The sequence below is a fragment of the Euprymna scolopes genome, chromosome 28 (genome assembly GCF_053919585.1).
Source record: "Euprymna scolopes isolate OS-2025 chromosome 28, ASM5391958v1, whole genome shotgun sequence".
NCBI classification, from domain to species: domain Eukaryota; kingdom Metazoa; phylum Mollusca; class Cephalopoda; order Sepiida; family Sepiolidae; genus Euprymna; species Euprymna scolopes.
This window is the reverse complement of record NC_136509.1, coordinates 34,050,962-34,069,833: the sequence shown is the minus strand read 5'-3', so window position 1 is coordinate 34,069,833 and position 18,872 is coordinate 34,050,962. Positions and strand designations below refer to the sequence as shown.

The following is an 18,872-nucleotide window of genomic DNA, read 5'->3' as shown; positions in this document are numbered from 1 at the left end:
TGTACGAGAAATAACTGTAAATGTACTAGAAATAGTATGAAATGTACCAGAAATAACATGAAATGTACTAGAAATAATATGAAATATGCTCGAAACATGAAATGTGCTAGAAATAACATGAAGTGTGCTATAAATAATATGAAATGTACTAGAAAGAACATGAAATGTACTAGAAATAATATGAAATATGCTCGAAATAACATGAAATGTGCTAGAAATAACATGAAGTGTACAAGAAATAGCATGAAATGTACTAGAAATAATATGAAATGTACTAGAAATAGCATGAAATGTACTAGAAATAACAGGAAATATGCTCGAAATAACATGAAATGTACTAGAAATAACATGAAGTGTACTAAAAATAACATGAAATGTACTAGAAATAATATGAAATGTACTAAAAATAACATGAAATGTACTAGAAATAACATGAAATGTACTAGAAATAATATGAAATGTACTAGAAATAACATGAAATGTACTAGAAATAACATGAAATGTACGAGAAATAACTGTAAATGTACTAGAAATAGTATGAAATGTACCAGAAATAATATGAAATGTACTAAAAATAATATGAAATATGCTCGAAATAACATAAAATGTGCTAGAAATAACAGAGATGCGCAAAACATATTGTGAAACAACGGGACATTTTGCGAAAAAAAAAAATTGTTAAAGAAAAAAATTGTTAAAGAAAAAAAAAATTCAGAAAAGACCAATGAGAATCACTTTTTCTGCAGAAGGCATGGCGGAATCATTAATTAATAATTGAGGTTGCTCTGAATGGGCATCAGCTAAATACGTAAAAAAGAAAAACAATCAGATAAAGGTTTACTCAAGCGAACTGAATGAATGTCTAAGGGATCACTCATATCCACTTCCCACAACGGACGAAATAGTTCCGAAGTTGAATGGAGGCAAAGTTTTCTCGAAATTTTATTTGTTAGAAGCGTATCTACAAGTCCAAGTAGAAAAAGAACGTACAAAGCATTTTAACCAGAAACACATAAAAAGTTATTGTGGTCTAAAATGCTACCAAAGGCAAAATAAGTTGTTCTTTTGTAATTAAGCACTTAAAAAAATAGTACAAATCTGTTTGTGTGTAGTTTGTGTTGAGTTCCGTGTAAACAAATAGAATAAAGAAAAAAAATGACCGCCTTTTCTCATTATATGATATCGTAACTTAATATGCAAATGAGATGCTTTCGATTAGATATAAAAAGCTTGATTTTTCAGAGACATGATTGATTTTGTATTTGAGTGTTAGCGGAACAAGTGTTGTCAGCAGTGCGTTGTGTTCTAGAGTTGAGTTTTTGATAGCAAAGCCTCGAGATTTGGAGTTGAGATTTGATAGCAGAGTGTTGAGATTTGGAGTTGTTTTTTTTATAGCAAAGCCTCGAGATTTGGAGTTGAGTTTTGACAGTAGTGTTGAGATTTGGAGTTTAGTTTTTGATAGCAAAGCCTCGAGATTTGGAATTGATATTTGATAGTAGACCATCGAGATTTGGAGTTGAGTTTTGGTAGTAGAGTGTTGAGATTTGGAGTTTAGTATTTGATAGCAAAGACTAGAGATTTGGAGTTGATATTTGATAGTAGAGAATCGAGATTTGGAGTTGAGTTTTGGTAGTAGAGTGTTGAGATTTGAAGTTAAGTTTTTGATAGCAAAGACTCGAGATTTGGAGTTGAGTTTTGGTAGTAGAGTGTTGAGGTTTGGAGTTGATATTTGATAGTAGACCATCGAGATTTGGAGTTGAGTTTTGGTAGTAGAGTGTTGAGATTTGGAGTTTAGTTTTTGATAGCAAAGCCGCAAGATTTGGAGTTGATATTTGATAGTAGAGCATCGAGATTTGGAGTTTAGTTTTGGTAGTAGAGTGTTGAGATTTGGAGTTGAGTTTTGGTAGTAGAGTGCTGAGATTTGGAGTTGAGTTTTGGTAGTAGAGTGTTGAGATTTGGAGTTGAGTTTTGGTAGTAGAGTGTTGAGATTTGGAGTTTAGTTTTTGATAGCAAAGACTCGAAATTTGCAGTTGATATTTGATAGTAGTGCATCAAGATTTGGAGTTGAGTTTTGGTAGTAGAGTGTTGAGATTTGGAGTTGAGTTTTGGTAGTAGAGTGTTGAGATTTGGAGTTGAGTTTTGGTAGTAGAGTGTTGAGATTTGGAGTTGATATTTGATAGTAGAGCATCGAGATTTGGAGTTTAGTTTTGGTAGTAGAGTGTTGAGATTTGGAGTTTAGTTTTTGATAGGAAAGACTCGAGATTTGGAATTGATATTTGATAGGAGTGCATCGAGATTTGGAGTTGAGTTTTGGTAGTAGAGTGTTGAGATTTGGAGTTTAGTTTTGGTAGTAGAGTGTTGAGGTTTGGAGTTGATATTTGATAGTAGAGCATCGAGATTTGGAGTTTAGTTTTGGTAGTAGAGTGTTGAGATTTGGAGTTTAGTTTTTGATAGGAAAGACTCGAGATTTGGAGTTGATATTTGATAGGAGTGCATCGAGATTTGGAGTTGAGTTTTGGTAGTAGAGTGTTGAGATTTGGAGTTTAGTTTTGGTAGTAGAGTGTTGAGGTTTGGAGTTGATATTTGATAGTAGAGCATCGAGATTTGGAGTTTAGTTTTGGTAGTAGAGTGTTGAGATTTGGAGTTTAGTTTTTGAAAGGAAAGACTCGAGATTTGGAGTTGATATTTGATAGTAGAGCATCGAGATTTGGAGTTTAGTTTTGGTAGTAGAGTGTTTAGATTTGGAGTTGAGTTTTGGTAGTAGAGCATCGAGATTTAGAATTGAGTTTTGGTAGTAGCGTGTTTAGATTTGCAGTTGAGTTTTTGTAATAGAGTGTTGAGATTTGGAGTTGAGTTTTGGTAGTAGAGCATCGAGATTTGGAGTTGAGTTTTGGTAGTAGAGTGTTGAGATTTGGATTTGAGTTTTGGTAGTAGAGTGATGAGATCTGGAGTTGAGTTTTTAAAACAGAGCATTGAGATTTGGAGTAGCGAGTTTTTGGCAGCAGTGTATCGAATTTAACATTTGACTGCTTCAACTATTGTTATATAAATTAAAAATGTTGCCTTTCGGGTTGAAAGTAGCACTGAGCCTGTTTCAACAAACTTTGGATACGATGTTGTCTGGTCTGAAATATGCAATGGTATACTTAGACGACATATTAATAAAGAGTGAAAATTTCGAAGAATACAAAAGTCAAGTCCAAGAAGTTTTAAAAAGAATTGAGAAATATGAATTTAAGGCTTCGAATCGAATATTTTAGTCAAATAATCGATCATGAAGAAAGAAGATCGAACATAAGAAGAACGGAAGCCATTTAAAAAAAATGCCTGTTCTGAATAGCGTAACTAAACTTCAATCATTTATTGGTTTAACAAGCTACTACGATTTAAATATTTCTAATATGCATGAATTGACAGAGCCATTGAATAAATCTTCTTCTTCTTCTCCCCTGTGTGTTGACTTTCCGTCTTTTGGAAGTGAGTGCATTAGAAGGATTGCTACTACAAAGATGGAGTAATAAAACCTATAAATCATGCTCCAAGAGTTTTACTACATGCAGAGAAAAACTATAGTCGAATTGAGAAGGAGGGACTCGCAATAATGCATGCCACAAAAAAAATTCATAGATGTGTTCATGGAAGAACATTCATTCTACAAACCGATCATAAACCATTATTGTCGAGTTTTTTGGGGATCGCAAAAAGTTGTTCCTACTCATCTCGCAACTAGGTTAAAAAGATGGAGTGTGGTTTTTTATTAAATTACAACTTCGAAATACAATATACGCCATGACAAGAAAATCGCACACCCGGCTGGTCTTTCGAGGCTAATGCCGGACAACGCTGAACTGTTGGAAGAAACCGTGATTGCATCACTGAAACAAAAACAAGAACTAACGGAAGTATTGATTAACACCGTTAGCGAATTACTAGTTACGTTTGAAGAAATAAAAAAAAAGCAGCTGAAACGGACGAATACATGTTCAACATGATTAAACAAGTAAAAGGGAACAAGAGGAATAAAAAAAAACTACAAGTATCGCAATTTTCAATTTTTGATGGGACGTTGATGCATGCGCAAATAGTAGTAGAACCACTTGTTCTACCAAAGAAAATTTTGAAAGAATTTTATTCCTGTCATTCGGGTACATTCAGAATGAAATCACTAATGAGAACTTTTACGCATTGGCCGAAAATGGACTTGGCCATTGAGCATTTGGTTAGACGTTGTAAAGGGTGTCAGCTAGCAGCCAAACCACCGCCAGTAAGAACTCAGCCCTGGCCACAGACGGATATCACTTGGTCACGCATTCATACGAACTACGCAGGACAATTAAATGGATACTATTATTTAGTGATCGTAGATAGCTACTCTAAATGACCAGAGATTTTCAAATATAAAATCCCAACAATAGAAAATACGATAAGAACGCTAAATGACGTGTTTAGTCGACTGAAAGTACTTAATGCCATAGTAAGTGACAATGGTACGATGTTCACCGGAAGACTATTTAAAGTTTATTGTGATTCGTTAGCGATCGAACACAAAACAACACCGACGTATAACGATCGTGTTGAGAGTTTTGTCGATACATTTAAAGGAACATTTAAAAAAGTCAACGGGTTCGACACCTAGGAGAAAAATATTAAAACTATTCTGATGGTTTATAGAATAACGCCAATTCCAATTTATAAAAGGAAAAACGTGTGTGTGTGTGTGTGTGTGTGTATGTATGTATCTATGTATGTATGTTTCTGTGTGTGTGTGTGTGTTTGTATGTCTCACGAAGACTTTCGACAGAGGCGACAGATCCTGACGAAAACGGTATCGGTTTAAAGCTCCATCCTTCGGACGACAAATATCGAAAATTGGCCAAAAATATTAATTAATTCACCCTAAACTCGGTCGTTTTTTTTACAAAGAGGGGTCGGTTTTTTCGTCGATATTTTCGCAAGTCATCGTTTTCTTTCCAATTGATTGGCTTAATTTCAACGCTCTCCACTTCCGGTTTGGCCATGGAAACATCGGCTAAGATGTTACGTTTTTTTTCACTTTTTTTCCTCCTTCGCATTACAGGTTCGAGCCTCCCACTTTTTTCTCTCTCCACCCAAACTGCCTATTGTTGTTTCGCCACTCCGCCCCCGCTACTACCGATTTATTTTTATCCCCCCCCCCCCCGTAGTTTCTTATTTGACCCGGGCAACGCCGAGGAACCCCGCTACTACCACATTTTTAACCCCACCCCCACGGTTTCCTTACTGCACCACCTCTCCACACCCGGGCAACGCTGGGTACCCCTGCTAGCCAGAATATAACAGGAAATGTATCGCCTCTCGAGATCCTGTACGCAAAGAAAATACTTTCGATATTCGACAGGTGGTTGAAAAAAAGAAAGAAGAATCATACGAAAATAAAGACGAACTATAAATCGTATAAAGAAGGTGATATAGTTTTCTTTAGGAACCATCGGGCTGGAAAATGGTTTTGGGAGGACAGCATTGTAAGTAAAAGAATCGGAGGAGTTATCTACATAATTTAAGAAGCAAAATTTCACTGTAAGTGACATATTAATCAATTGATACCTCGATACATAGAAAACGTACAAAATGATGAAAAAATACCAATGGAAATATTGTATGGCGCTATTTATATAAAATCATGTATAATATTGATACGTATTTTACGACCGGGCAACGCCGGGCGGCTTTCTAATATATATATATATATATATATATATATATATATATATATATATATATATTTTAATACCTATATACACAAGTGTTTCATCCTTTCAGAAATCATCAATGCAATGTGGCCGGGAGATTCGAACCCGGCTGGAAAGCCATCTCGTACTCCATTAGCAAGGAACAAACCCACATGGCTAACTTTTACCGCGAGAAATATCGTTAAAATTTAAACATTTATTTTTAAATGTCGAGACGTCCGTCCATAGCGATCTAACGATTATAACATCATGATCTACGCGTGCGAGCTTAAGTACTGGAAAGTGCTCATCAATAAGAACCGATTTCGTAAAGGAGCTGACATAATTACTACTATAATAATTTATATATATGTGTGTGTGTGTGTGTGTGTGTGTGTGTGTGTGTGTGTGTGTGTGTGTAAAGAGAGAGAATATTTATTAAATGATATCTAATATTCACTATTTAAATTTCCATTAAACGTTCCATAAAGTTTTTCGTTTCCATTAAACTAAATTAAACTAAATATAACTCACATTACCATACTTTACGCCGATCAGTTGTGTCAAAAACTTCACAATAATCGGTTTAATTAAGTTTAGAAGTCAATCCTGTAAGATACGTTGCGAGTCTATCTCTGCTCCATCATTATTTTCATGGCAAGTGCTCGTCTGAGCTACAATCTATGGTACACCCTGTCAAACTTTCACGAAAAGCACTTGCCTAGCTACAACCACTACCAACAATTTCCTCAACTCCCTATCTGTCACTAAATCTAAACACAAATTTCATGAACAAAGGGTTGTTTTTTTTTTTTAGAACTTTCTGCCTGTAAAACTCCATTCTGCTGTCCTGTGTCCCAGTTAACTATAACATTGTCATCAAGTCCAATGTAAACAAGTTCCTGCTGAGCCGCCCTCTAAATAATAATCAAAATCTACCCAGCTTCCACCACCTACGATCACTACGCCGTTGTTACACTCAGTAACCCTTATCCTCTAGTTGCTTTTAGCCTTGATAAGTAGTGGTTCCTTTGTCAAAAAGACATACAAATATATAAATGCATTCATGAACCTAAATTTTATGAGAACTTAGCCATTCACTCATAGTAAACTCTGCTAACCATTATATAACTCTTGATGTTAATACTCTCATGGGAGGAAATATCGTAACTAGTGTTGGGACGATTAATCGAAATCGGAATCGGGAATCGGAAAAATCGGAAGATTTGGGGGTATCGGAATCGGTATCAGAATCGGAAAAATTGGTGCCTATTTCCCGATGCCAAAACGATTCTTTTAATTGTGTTTTTTTTTATTTGATTTTGTTTAAACCAAAATCTAACATTGCTGGTAATAATGATAAAATAATAAATATTTATTGATTTTAGATTATCAGTAAAGCTAAAATCAATAAATCTTCCTCCACAAGTGTATTTTGACGTTTAGGAAAATATCTGTTTTTTTTTTTTTTTGTTTTTTTTAACTAAAATCGTGGGAAATAAGAATCTTATCGTAAAATAAGTACAGATTTTTAAAAAAATCGGAATTGGGAATTGTATCGGAATCGGGAATTTATCTTGGAATCGGTAATTGTATCGGAATCAGGAAAAATGTTGAAATCGTCCCGTCCCATCACTTCTCGTAACCCTAACATGAGACTACGGACTGTCCAACTAAGAGTCGGAAATACCAACAATCTTCCTTTGTATTCACTTTCTTTGTACAATATATTCTTCCTACCTACCCTTACCTAATACTGTTCGTGTCTTTCTTTATGATCTTTTCCTATGATCACAACAATTAGCGACGAATTATTAAGTACTCAATGTTCCCACAGAAACTGCCGATAAGGATTCGAAAACGCATGTTGAAAAGTCCAATTTAAAATAGCGCAGTGTTCCTCAGCAACTGTATTTGAACTAATAACGTGGTTATTGAATAAGTTTGGAATTTCTTTTGGAGATGAGTAAATTGCATAATTTTTTTAATTATTTGGACTATTATCCTTATCTTCTAGTTCTTGCTTATTTACGACATTTCGGCCAATTATTCCTCTGGCCTTCGTCAGGTTGACTGCGACAGGATAGGAATCTCGAATCTTCCAACTACATCCATGGCAATTAGATTTATAAGACCAAAAAATCCAACCTTGATTGCCCTTTGGGGCCCGTGATGCAGTGGATGGAGATGTGGAATATCTGTGATTCCAGGAGGTAGCGGTTTCGATCCCACCCAAAGCCGATCAGAGGATTAGTTGATCAAACCGTGGTGAGATGACAACAGCTATTGAAGGCAGTAATTGCTGTGAATGTCGTTGGAGGATTCGACATTCCTATCCTGTCGCAGTCAACCTGACGAAGGCCAGAGAAATAATTGGCCGAAACGTCGTGAATAAAGAACAACTAGAAGGTGAGGGTAATGGTCCAAATAGTTAAAAAAAAAAAAAATAAATAAATAATAATAATAATAATAATAATAACGCGGTATTCAGAGGATCCATTTCAACAATATCGACCTTGCGACGAAGTAATCACGTGAGTAGATATTCTTCCAAAAACATAATAAGGGAACCATGCAGAGAATCAATACCGTAGAATCGGACGACTAAATGTTTTAAAGACCAGTAAGCAACTCTGAAAGTTACACTGAACTCTACAACATTCCCGGAACCACCAACTCTCAGTTCGCCGTACCAACTAAAAAAAAAAAAGGACAATAAAGTTGTTCAACGGGTAAAAAGTTATAAATGAAAAATCCGTACATTCCATTTTCATTATTATCCTAATCTTTTAATCGTTGTTTCACGACGCTTCGGCCAACTATTCCTCTGGGCCTTCGTCAGGTTACTGTGACGAGATAGGAACTCCGAATTCTCAGCAATTACTGTCTCCCATAGTTGTTATTGTCTCACCACGTTTTTGGCCAAGTAAGCCTCTGGCTAGGTGAGAATCGGTCTGTTGTTATCATATGAATAGCTGATTGTTACAATGGCCAACTAAGCTTCTGGCCGGCTTTGGGTAGGGTTAAAACTTCAGAAAATGCTCATCTGAAACCGTAGATTCAACGTCTCTATCCAATGTAGATAATAGTTCGCAATACATAAATGAATAAATAATACTCATCTCTATAAGTATTCCAATTAATTAAAGAAAAATCCGTAAGTTGAATTTATTTTAGTGAACTAAAAAGTGACTTCTAAATTTTCGTTTGTTCTCTTGGATTTTTCTCTCAAATAAAAATTAAATGTTGTGATTAAAAGAATTTTATTTTAACTTCTTTCTTTCAAGAGAAAAAAGTGAACTTTAATTAAGAGATGCGTAATTTTTTTTATCTCAAGACCTACATTATGTTGGGCGTTAAGAAAAAGGGTCATGTGGAAAACAGTAAATTATTTCCTTAGCACGTTCAAAACATTCATTTTTCTTCCCTCTTTTCTTAAAAGAGAGCAAGAAACAATGGAAATTTTTTAAAATCAACTATATGTGGAAATATCAAATGAATTTGTAGAAAAAAAAAATGAAGAATGACAAATGCAACAACAGCAAAAAAGTAACGACAGATTTCAGGAACAACAGAAAATGGAAAAAAGATTTTTTAAACTGTTATTGGAACAAAAACAAAAAAAAACGGATGCAACTGGAACAACAAGAGCAAACAGACTTATTAGTACAGATTTTAACAAACAAAAACCAAGTCACAGAAAGCAACATAGCGTTCATATAAAACACTATTGATAATTTCATTTACGCCCCAAATGGAGATAAAACTTTCACCGCGCAGTTTAGAAGGTATGAGAGCCTGTATAACATCGATTGGATAAACTCAAAAAAGGTTCGTTTATTGCTTCGAAAACTAGAATCCACAGAACACAACAAATCCGTGGATTACATTTTACCGCGGAAAACGTGTGACGTAACTTTTACTGAAATCGTAAAACTCTTAACAGAACTATTCAGCCCGAGCACATCGTTATTTCATACGAGATGGAAATGCCTGAATTTAACTTGTAGAGATGACGAGGATTATTAGTCAACAGTCAACAAACATTGCGAAGATTTTATGCCCGATGAATTTAGTGCTGACGATTTCAAATGTCTGATATAGCTATAAGGATCGGTATGGGCGAAAGACTATGAAATTTGACGCAGAGTTTTAACAAAATTGGAAAGCGAACCAAGTCTGACACTGACAACGACTTTTGTGTCGGTGGAACAGGTGATTAGCATTAAAAACGATTCAAAGAACACTGAAGAATCCGGCGTCACAGACGTAAGAAAAATACATAAAAAAAAAGAAAACCCCTATTCCTCGGAAAGAAATAAAAAAAAGAAAGAATATTATTTCTCCTGTACACAGAAAAGACAATTCACTCAAAATCAAAGTAAGTCACCGCCAGGTCCATGTTATCGATGTGGAGTCCTGCATTGGATTGCAGACTGCTAATACCGCACAAAAACTTGCCTGGCTCGTGACAGAATTGGACATAAGACCTCCCTTTGTAAAGCAAAGCATAAAATTAAAAGTCGGGTACAACACACTAGAACAAACAAAACATACATATATGATATATGTATACAAAAAAATATACGTAAATATGTGCTGGCGAAAATCTATACTATTAATAAAATTCTAAATGTTTATTTATTTATGTGTGTATATATACCAATAAAACTTTTGAACGGTTGCACCGAATTGAAACAATTTTTCCCCTAAAAGATGTGAGTCTTTAGACTGTCATTATCTATGTATGGTTCGTAACGAACAACGCCGAGTCACACAAAAAGCCCGAAATAAGGGTTTTGGTGCCGTTTCATGAAATTGTCGAAAAAGTTACCTGTCCATGTCAACGGAATTTATACAGTCGCGGTAACATTTTTCGGCATACGGACAGGATTTATAGCGCAATAGATAACGCGTCTGACTACGGATCAGAGGATTCCAGGTTCGAATCCTGGCAAGTTCGTAATAATTTTAACCATTATTTTATCCAACGTTTACTCATTATCCTTACCCTTAGTTAGGATATTTTTTTTTTTTTTTCAGTGATTTTGTTTTATGCATATGGGAATTTCCCATACTCCGAGTTCACAGGGTAAGTGTTGATGTTAAGACGATGTTGAGTGTACTTGATGTTTAGTGTATTCGATTTTGTGTTTGACTCGGTGTTGTGTGTGCCGATGCGGCGCAGTCGCTAGTATTAAATAAAAACGTGAAGTTTCAGTAAGATTTAGGACCATACTTATCAATCCTAAATTGGCGTACATTGAGGACATTAAATAAACCTAGCATGCTAAATTTATGCAAAACAACCAGAACGTTGACTGAGTCGAAAATAAATTTTGAAGGTGAATTAATCACTGATGTTACATTTAACGGGACGACAAAGAAATTAAAAGTTTTTGTGTTAAGAAACACAGGGAAAGTTTTTGGGACAGATTTCATGCAACAATTCAATTTGTGGGATTTGTCAATAACTACGTTTTGTCCAAAGTCGACACTCTAACGACTGGGACTCAGTCAGAATTAAAAGTCAGAATTAAAAGAAAGTTTCCCTAGAGTTTCCTCAGTCGATGTGGGGAAAATGCACAAAAATATCAGCCAGACACAAACCCAAAGATAATACGCAACCAGTGTTCAAGAAAAAAGGAAATGTACCCTTCATCTCATTGGAGAAAATTAATGAAGAGCTTGAAAGACTTGAAAAAGTTGAATTCAGACAATAGGCAGGCAAAAAGAAGACCATTGTGGTAGTGTTGGCACACGCAGAAAACCAAAAGGACTAAGACAACAGCAGAAACAGACAGATTCACTCTCAAGGAATTCTGTGAAAACCTCTTGGGGCCATCGCAGTCGAATGCGTGGTCGTGGTAGGAATTGTCAAAATAGATTTACCCTACCAAAATTGAACCGCACGGCCATAAGAGTTTGTTTTAATTAGAATCTAACATAAACCAGAAAATTGTTAGGCAGTTTGGCAGCACGACATCAGGCTCCCATCATCAAACGGTAAAAACAGTCTTCCTCACCAAACAGTCTTACAAACGAGTCAGAAATATTAAACAAACATGTAATGGGAAATGGCTTAAAAGAACTGCCAGAAATATATAAAGTCCTTCCATAAAACTGGAAAAAATAGGCCAACCAACAACGTCCCAAATAAGACTCAAAACAGAAGCAGGAAAAGACCGTAGCGAGAAAGTTCAGCCCAGAGAGAATCCTCAAAAATGATGACAATCGGCGCGAACAACTCTAACAAACCCGGAACAACAGATTCTCAAAATATGAGACCCCCACATAGAGAAACAATATATAAACTTGAGTCCAGACATTTTTTGCCAAAGCTACATTGGAGTTTCCTTAAATGATCGTATTACATCTTCCCAAGGATCAAACAGTTCTGTTATTGTTAACAGTGGAAAACGTAACGTTTGTTTTTTCTGATTGCCCCTTGGCATTATTTTTTAACTATTGGCTGAAATACATCAGCTTTTAAATAATGGGCTTTAAAAAATGTTGAAATTTTACTTTTTTATACTGAATGGCATCTTTTTCGGGTCTCTGCGTTTAAAGCTCAAATCATCTCATAATAACAATTAATCTCAAACCACAACAAGGAAGCATCATCTTATCAAAAAAATAAAGAAAGAAAGAAATAAAGAAAAAAAAGTTACCCCTTGCGGGATAAAGGCTTGGTAGAGTGGTGTTATAGGAACTTACCCATTCCCTCATAATAGACTCGGCTAACCATTAAATAAACCAGGAGGTTAATTCTTTCGCGAGGGAAATATCGCGACCTAACGTCAGACTACAGATTGTCTAACCAACTATTGGAAATATCGACAATCTTTCTTTGTATTCACTTTCTTTGTACAATATAGTCTTTTTACCTAACACTATTGTTCATGTCTTTCTTCATGGCCCTTTCCTAGGGCCACACTATAAACTTAATATAGATATATAATATTACATAATATATTCTGTTCAAATATGCCGATCGATGACTGATATTTTTAATAAAAAATTTTTCTATTTTATTTATGATAAATATTCATTCTTTTTTAATGTGGTAATTTTGTAAAACTGTTCCGACATTCAATAATGTTTTTTTTTTTTTTTTTTTTTTTTAGATCTTACATATTTGTTCTGACAAATATGTTGGCTATATTATTTCGTATTAGGTGTAATAAAGAAAGGTAAACAATTTTTGGATAGAAAATTTGATTCTGCATATGATCTAAATAAAGAAAACAACAGTACTCCTTTTCACTGACGTCGTAATTCACACCGCCTCTTAACTTCAACATGATGTCTAGCTTCAAATAATGTCACACCTCAGCGTAGCACGTGTGTACAGCTCGCCTTTCTTAAAAAAGAACTCACCCGTTCTTTTTTTTTTTTTAGCATCGGAATCACCACTTATAAAGGCCCGGAGACCACTCGAGGATAAGGTTTAATGGGTGTTAAGGGTTAATGTATATCCATTAACCCTTATCCTCGAGTGGCCTCCGGGCCTTGATAAATGGGGATTCTTATGTAAAAAAAAAAGAAAGAGGGGGAGAATTCGCTTTTTTCAAGGAACGGGCACTTGTTATGAAAATAACGATAAAGCAGAGACAGGTTCACAACGTCTCTTCTGTGGGAAAGAGGTTGCAGGGAAGAGAAAAGGGCATCCCCCACTAAGAAATCCCCCAACTAAAAAGTCTATTTTGAACTCTGTCAAGGATAAGCTGCTTCTAGCAGCTTCTGCCCAGATGTGGCAACAGTACTCCATCGTTGGCCGTACCTGGCTTTTATATAGGTACAGAATTGCATCAGGAGTGAGATATCTACTGGAGTGGTAGAAGCATCCTACCATTTTTCCAGCGACCTTGGAAACGGATTTGATATACGTGTTCCATTTCAGATCGGGAGTAAAGGTCAAGCCCAGAAGCTTGTCAAAACATGGAACCTCACCAAGACGAAAGCCATTCATTTCAATTGATGCCAGATGGGGATCAAAGCAGTGATGATGTAAAGATAGGAGCTTGGTTTTAAATGCATTAAAAGTAACCAGCCACTGCTTTCCCCATTGTACCACGTGCTCAAGATCAGAGGAGAGAGAGAGCCAGAAACAACTTGGTCATTTACGGCCTTTGTGATGTGTTGCCATAGATGGTAGTGTCGGCAGCATAAATGTCAAACGGTTTTGTTATATGCAGTTCAAGATTGTCTAATTTGCATATGATAGGCGAGAATTTATGGCAGTTTGCATGACCGTTGAAAATAAAAATCAACTGGACGTCATCATTTTTGTTATATTATTCAGAGACTATACCATACAAGACACACAGATAAGTGGACCCCAGAAGTCTTTCCTTGAACCTTTATTATTCCCTGTATTCATAAATCACCTCCTTGATAAAATTGTGTCTGACATGAGTATGTGGGCGATCGAAAATGCAATTGCAAATTACTTAGGGTCTCTATCCTGTCATGACTGATGGAACAAGAACATGTTACCCCTATAAATTAAATAAAAGGTTCTGTGTGAAATTCTGTGTAGATTCTCGAGTTCATAAGAAAGATTCCCGAATCTGATAAGATAAACCTGAAGATGGTTACTTTGATCGAAACGTGAAAATGAAACTCAAGATGAGAACAGTTGTCTAAAAAAATCAAAATGATTCAAATCCTTAGGAATTATCTGACACTGTAAACAAGAACCTTTAACTCCTCGACGATGACATTCAGAGAGATATTATGTTAAATGAAGAGAGAGAGAGGGGGAGAGAGAGAGAATGTACAGCACACTACTGGTGGTAATCCCAGAAGGTCAATAATGTCGATTGCAAATGAACACTGTGTACCAGGATGAACTATGTGAAATATTGTCCACAAAGACATCATATTTTGGAGGCAGTTGACCTGCTGAACTATGAAGACTGGAGAGTGACATTGAGAGATCTCAAAAGGAAAAAGTGGCGTTAATTTTTTTACAACGTGTCAGCACTTATCAGGGCTGCAACGCCATTCGAGAATAAAGATTAAATGAGTGCAAGCTAGACAGTGAGACAGCACCATGATTATTGGTAAAAATGGTTATGATTGGGCAGAATTCAATTATTCAAGATGGCTGGTCAACAGGAACTAGTTTACTATAGACTTGAAGACGGCAATGTTATAGTCATCTGGAAAGCAGCCCCACGGTATTGTGTTCCACAGACGGGCATTTCTATGAAATGAACTTTGCTCAAGGAAGTTTCGTTTAGTTGTAGGTAGAGAAAAAGAGAAAGGGAAACTATTGACAATGATTGTAGCTAGACAACTTTTTGTTCTGAATGATTTACAGGAGGGGGGATCAAAGATTGAAACTCAGTCGAACCTCTTGCCATAAAAATAACAGTAGAGTAGAGAAAAACTAGCACTGTTTCTTTTGTCAGAAAGAGATAGTATGGAGGAGAAAAAAGGCATCACCACTAGATTTCAAAGTCAGTTTTGTATTCTGTCAAGACAAGAAAAGATGCTATGATCAACACATCCCCAAATGTGGTAATACTACTCCGACAGTATCTTACGATATATATTTGCCTCACACAGATAGAGGATTGCGTCAGGAATGAAGTACCTCCGGAACGGTAAAATGATCTAACCATTTTTCTTGTGATCTTGGTAATGGATTTGATGTAAAAAACATCCATTTCAGGTGGCTTCTTTTCTTCAAGACGGAAATAGATGAACAAAAAATAGAAAACGGACTTAACCTAAAAAAAAATATTAATAAATTGAGAAACTTATTAGGTAGATTAGAAATTTGATGAGAGAACATGTCATAACTAGTGTAGGGACGATTATTCAGAATTGGAAAAATCAGATCTTTTAAGGGTATCGGAATCGGTATCGTAATCGGAAAACTTTTAGCCTAATTTCTGTTTCCAATAACGATTCTTATATTTTTTTTGTTTAAAACTTAATTTTTTTATTGCTTGTATCAACGATAAAATGATAAATATTTATCGATTTTAAATTATCAATAAAACCAAGATTTATAAACCATACTAATGAATTTAATTAAAAATGGTACCAGACAAAATGGCACGTTAAAAATAGCATAAGTAAAAATGACACAAGTGGATAATTAATTTTAAAAATAGCACGGTTAAAATAGCATAGGTAAAAATGACATTAGTGGATAATTAGGAGAAATGGCACGGTAAAAATAGCATAGGAAAAATAACACTAGTCGATAATTAGAGAAAAAATGGCACGGTAAAAAATTTAGATAAAAACCTTTTTTTTTTTTTTTTTTTTTTTTACAAAGGCATCACCACATTATCAAGGCCCAGAGGCCACTCAAGGATAAGGGTTAAAGAGTGTACAGTAGAAGTTGGTCAATATAGTAATCATTAGTAATGAAAATTTGGTAAATTTAATAACTTATATGGAACGGCTCATCAAGAACTTATTTACTTTAGACTTGAACACAACCATATTGTAGTCAGCCGGAAAGCAGGAAAACGGAAGACAATTCCACAGGCGTGCAGTTCTAAGAAAGAAGCTTTGTTCATGGAATCTATGTTTAGGTTTAGGCACAGATAAAGAGTGGGGGAAATTATTGATAGTGTTTACAGCTAGACGAGTGTTTCTTGTGAAAGTTTGGCGAGGGGGGACCATAGATTGAAGCTCAGTTGAACACTTTCCATGAAAATAACGATACATCAGAGACAAACTCGCAACATCTCTTCTGTGAGATAGAGGTTGTAAGAAGGAGAAAAGGACATCTCCTACTAGGCTACGAAGTCTATTTTGAACTCTATCAAGGCAGGACAAGTCCTTTCTAGCAGCTCCTGCCCAGATGTGGCAACAGTATTCCATCCTTGGACGTACCTGGCTCTTATATAGATAGAGAATAGCATCAGCAGTGAGATATCTACTGAATCGATAGAAAGATCCCACCATTTTTCCAGCGGCCTTGGCAACAGATTTGATATACGTGTTCCATTTAAGATCAGGAGTAATGGTCAAGCCCAGAAGCTTGTCAAAACTTGAGGCCTCCTGAAGACGAGAGCCATTCATTTCAATTGATGACAAATGTGGATTAAAATGTTGATGATGTAAAGAGAGAAGCTTGGTTTTAGATGCATTAAAAGTAACCAGCCACTCCTTTCCCCATTGTACTACATGCTCAAGATCAGAGGAGAGAGAATTGGAGAGTACTTGCTCGTTTACTGTCTTAGATGTGGTACCATAAATGGTAGTGTCGTCAGCATAAATGTCTACAAATGATGTAAGGATATGATTTGGAAGATCATTAATGTAGATCAGGAAAAGAGTTGGGCCCAGGATGGATCCCTGAGGGACACCGGCATTAATACTGAGAGCTTCTGATTTTTGCCCCTCAACTACTACTCTTATGAACCTATCAGAAAGAAATGATTTAATAATTGAGAAGACTTTTCCAGCTATACCATAGCTAGCGATCTTATGAAGTAAACCTTTATGCCATACCCTATCAAAGGCTTTAGATATGTCAAGAGCAATTGCCCTAGAAAGATTGCCACCGTCGAGAGATTTGCTAATCCTATGCGATATAACTGTAAGGACATCTGCTGTAGATCTAGCAGAACGGAAACCATATTGAGTGTCACTAAGAAGGTTATTTTTGTTGAGATGTTTGATTACTTCTGTATTTAACACAGATTCTAGCAACTTACTCATGACGCACAGGAGACTTATTGGCCTGTACTGAGAGGGGGATGAGCGATCACCTGAATTCTTAAATACAGGGCATACTGATGAGATTTTCCAGGGAGATGGGAAACTATTCTCCTTAAGACAACGTTTAAACAGTTTTGTAAGTATGGGCGCTAGTTCAGGTTGAAGTTTTTTGAGTACTATAATTGGAATACCATCAGGGCCAGTTGCTTTACTGGAATCAAGGTTTTTGATTAGCTTGGCAACATCACGTACAGATATACGTATATCACATAGCGTGTTTTCTGATACAGGAGGAAATATTGGGGGTTGGCGGTCTTGGTCGCAAAGGGTAGAATTAGCTGCAAAGTTCTTGACAAAGAGTTTGGCTTTGTCTGATGCTGACGAGATTACCTCAGGTCCATTGATAATAGTTGGGATGGAGCACACGCTTCTGTTCAGGATTCTGTTTGCTATTTGCCAAAACTGGTGGGAACCAAGCCGCTGCTCAGCTACTTTGGACTTAACAGATTGAGCATACAACTCTCTTGCGTTCCTTATTACTTTCTTACAATGGTTGCTGGCAGTCCTGAAAACGGCTTTAGTTTCCATACATCTATTACGTTTGAAGCAGTGGAAAAAGTGATTTCTGTGCGCAATGGCAGCAGCACATTCTGGAGAGAACCATGGCTGGCTGTTAGGTTTTTGCTGAAACTTTTTAGAGGGTATGAAATGGTCAATACCTACAATTAACCATTCAGTTAGGTCTAATACTATAGAGGACACATCCTTTTTAAACATGGAATGCAGAGGTAGATCAGATATAAATGTACGGAAGCTATCCCAGTCAGCCTTAGTGTATCGATATACTGTACGATGAAGTGGTACGTCTGGGGACTTATTACATTTCATTTTTATCTTAATTGATACAACAGAGTGGTCGGAAGATCCAAGAGGCGACAGAACAGAAACTGAACATAGTTCAGGGCAAGTTGTGAGAAAAAGGTCTAGTAGGCTCGCATACTGGCCGTCATTATCGGGCACACGGGTAGGTTCCTGAACAATCTGAGTGAGGTCATAGGCAATGGAGAAATCATGACAGAACCTCCCCTCATCATCGGTCTTGTTTGAGTGGGTCAACCATTCGACGTTGTGAACATCGTAAGTTTATTAAAATCTCAGATACAATATACAAAAGTAAATCATTAAGAAGTTTGTCAAATTAAAAAAAAACATTTTATCTAAATTTAAAAGTAGATGAGGATTCTCTGCTAAATCAACCACTCTCTTATCTTAATAATGAAATTCCACCATTTTAGGAGATTTTAGAATCGGAATCTGTAATTGTATCAGAATCGGAAAAAAATATTGGAATCGTCCAATCAGTAGTGGTCCTGGATATGACCTAAAACTATATCCGATGGTGAGACCCCACCTTGCGGGCCTTGGGGAGTGTGGAGCCACCCTTTAATTGCCATTGCTCCCAGGTCCACT

General features: G+C 36.1%; 1 protein-coding gene across 2 annotated transcripts in view; it reads right to left on the bottom strand.

Annotated features, from left to right (window-relative positions):
- The window catches only part of LOC145249560 (tubulin polyglutamylase ttll6-like), a 351,054-nt gene that overhangs the window by 126,376 nt on the left and 205,806 nt on the right, over positions 1–18,872 (bottom strand). The gene's annotated exons all lie outside the window — the stretch shown is intronic.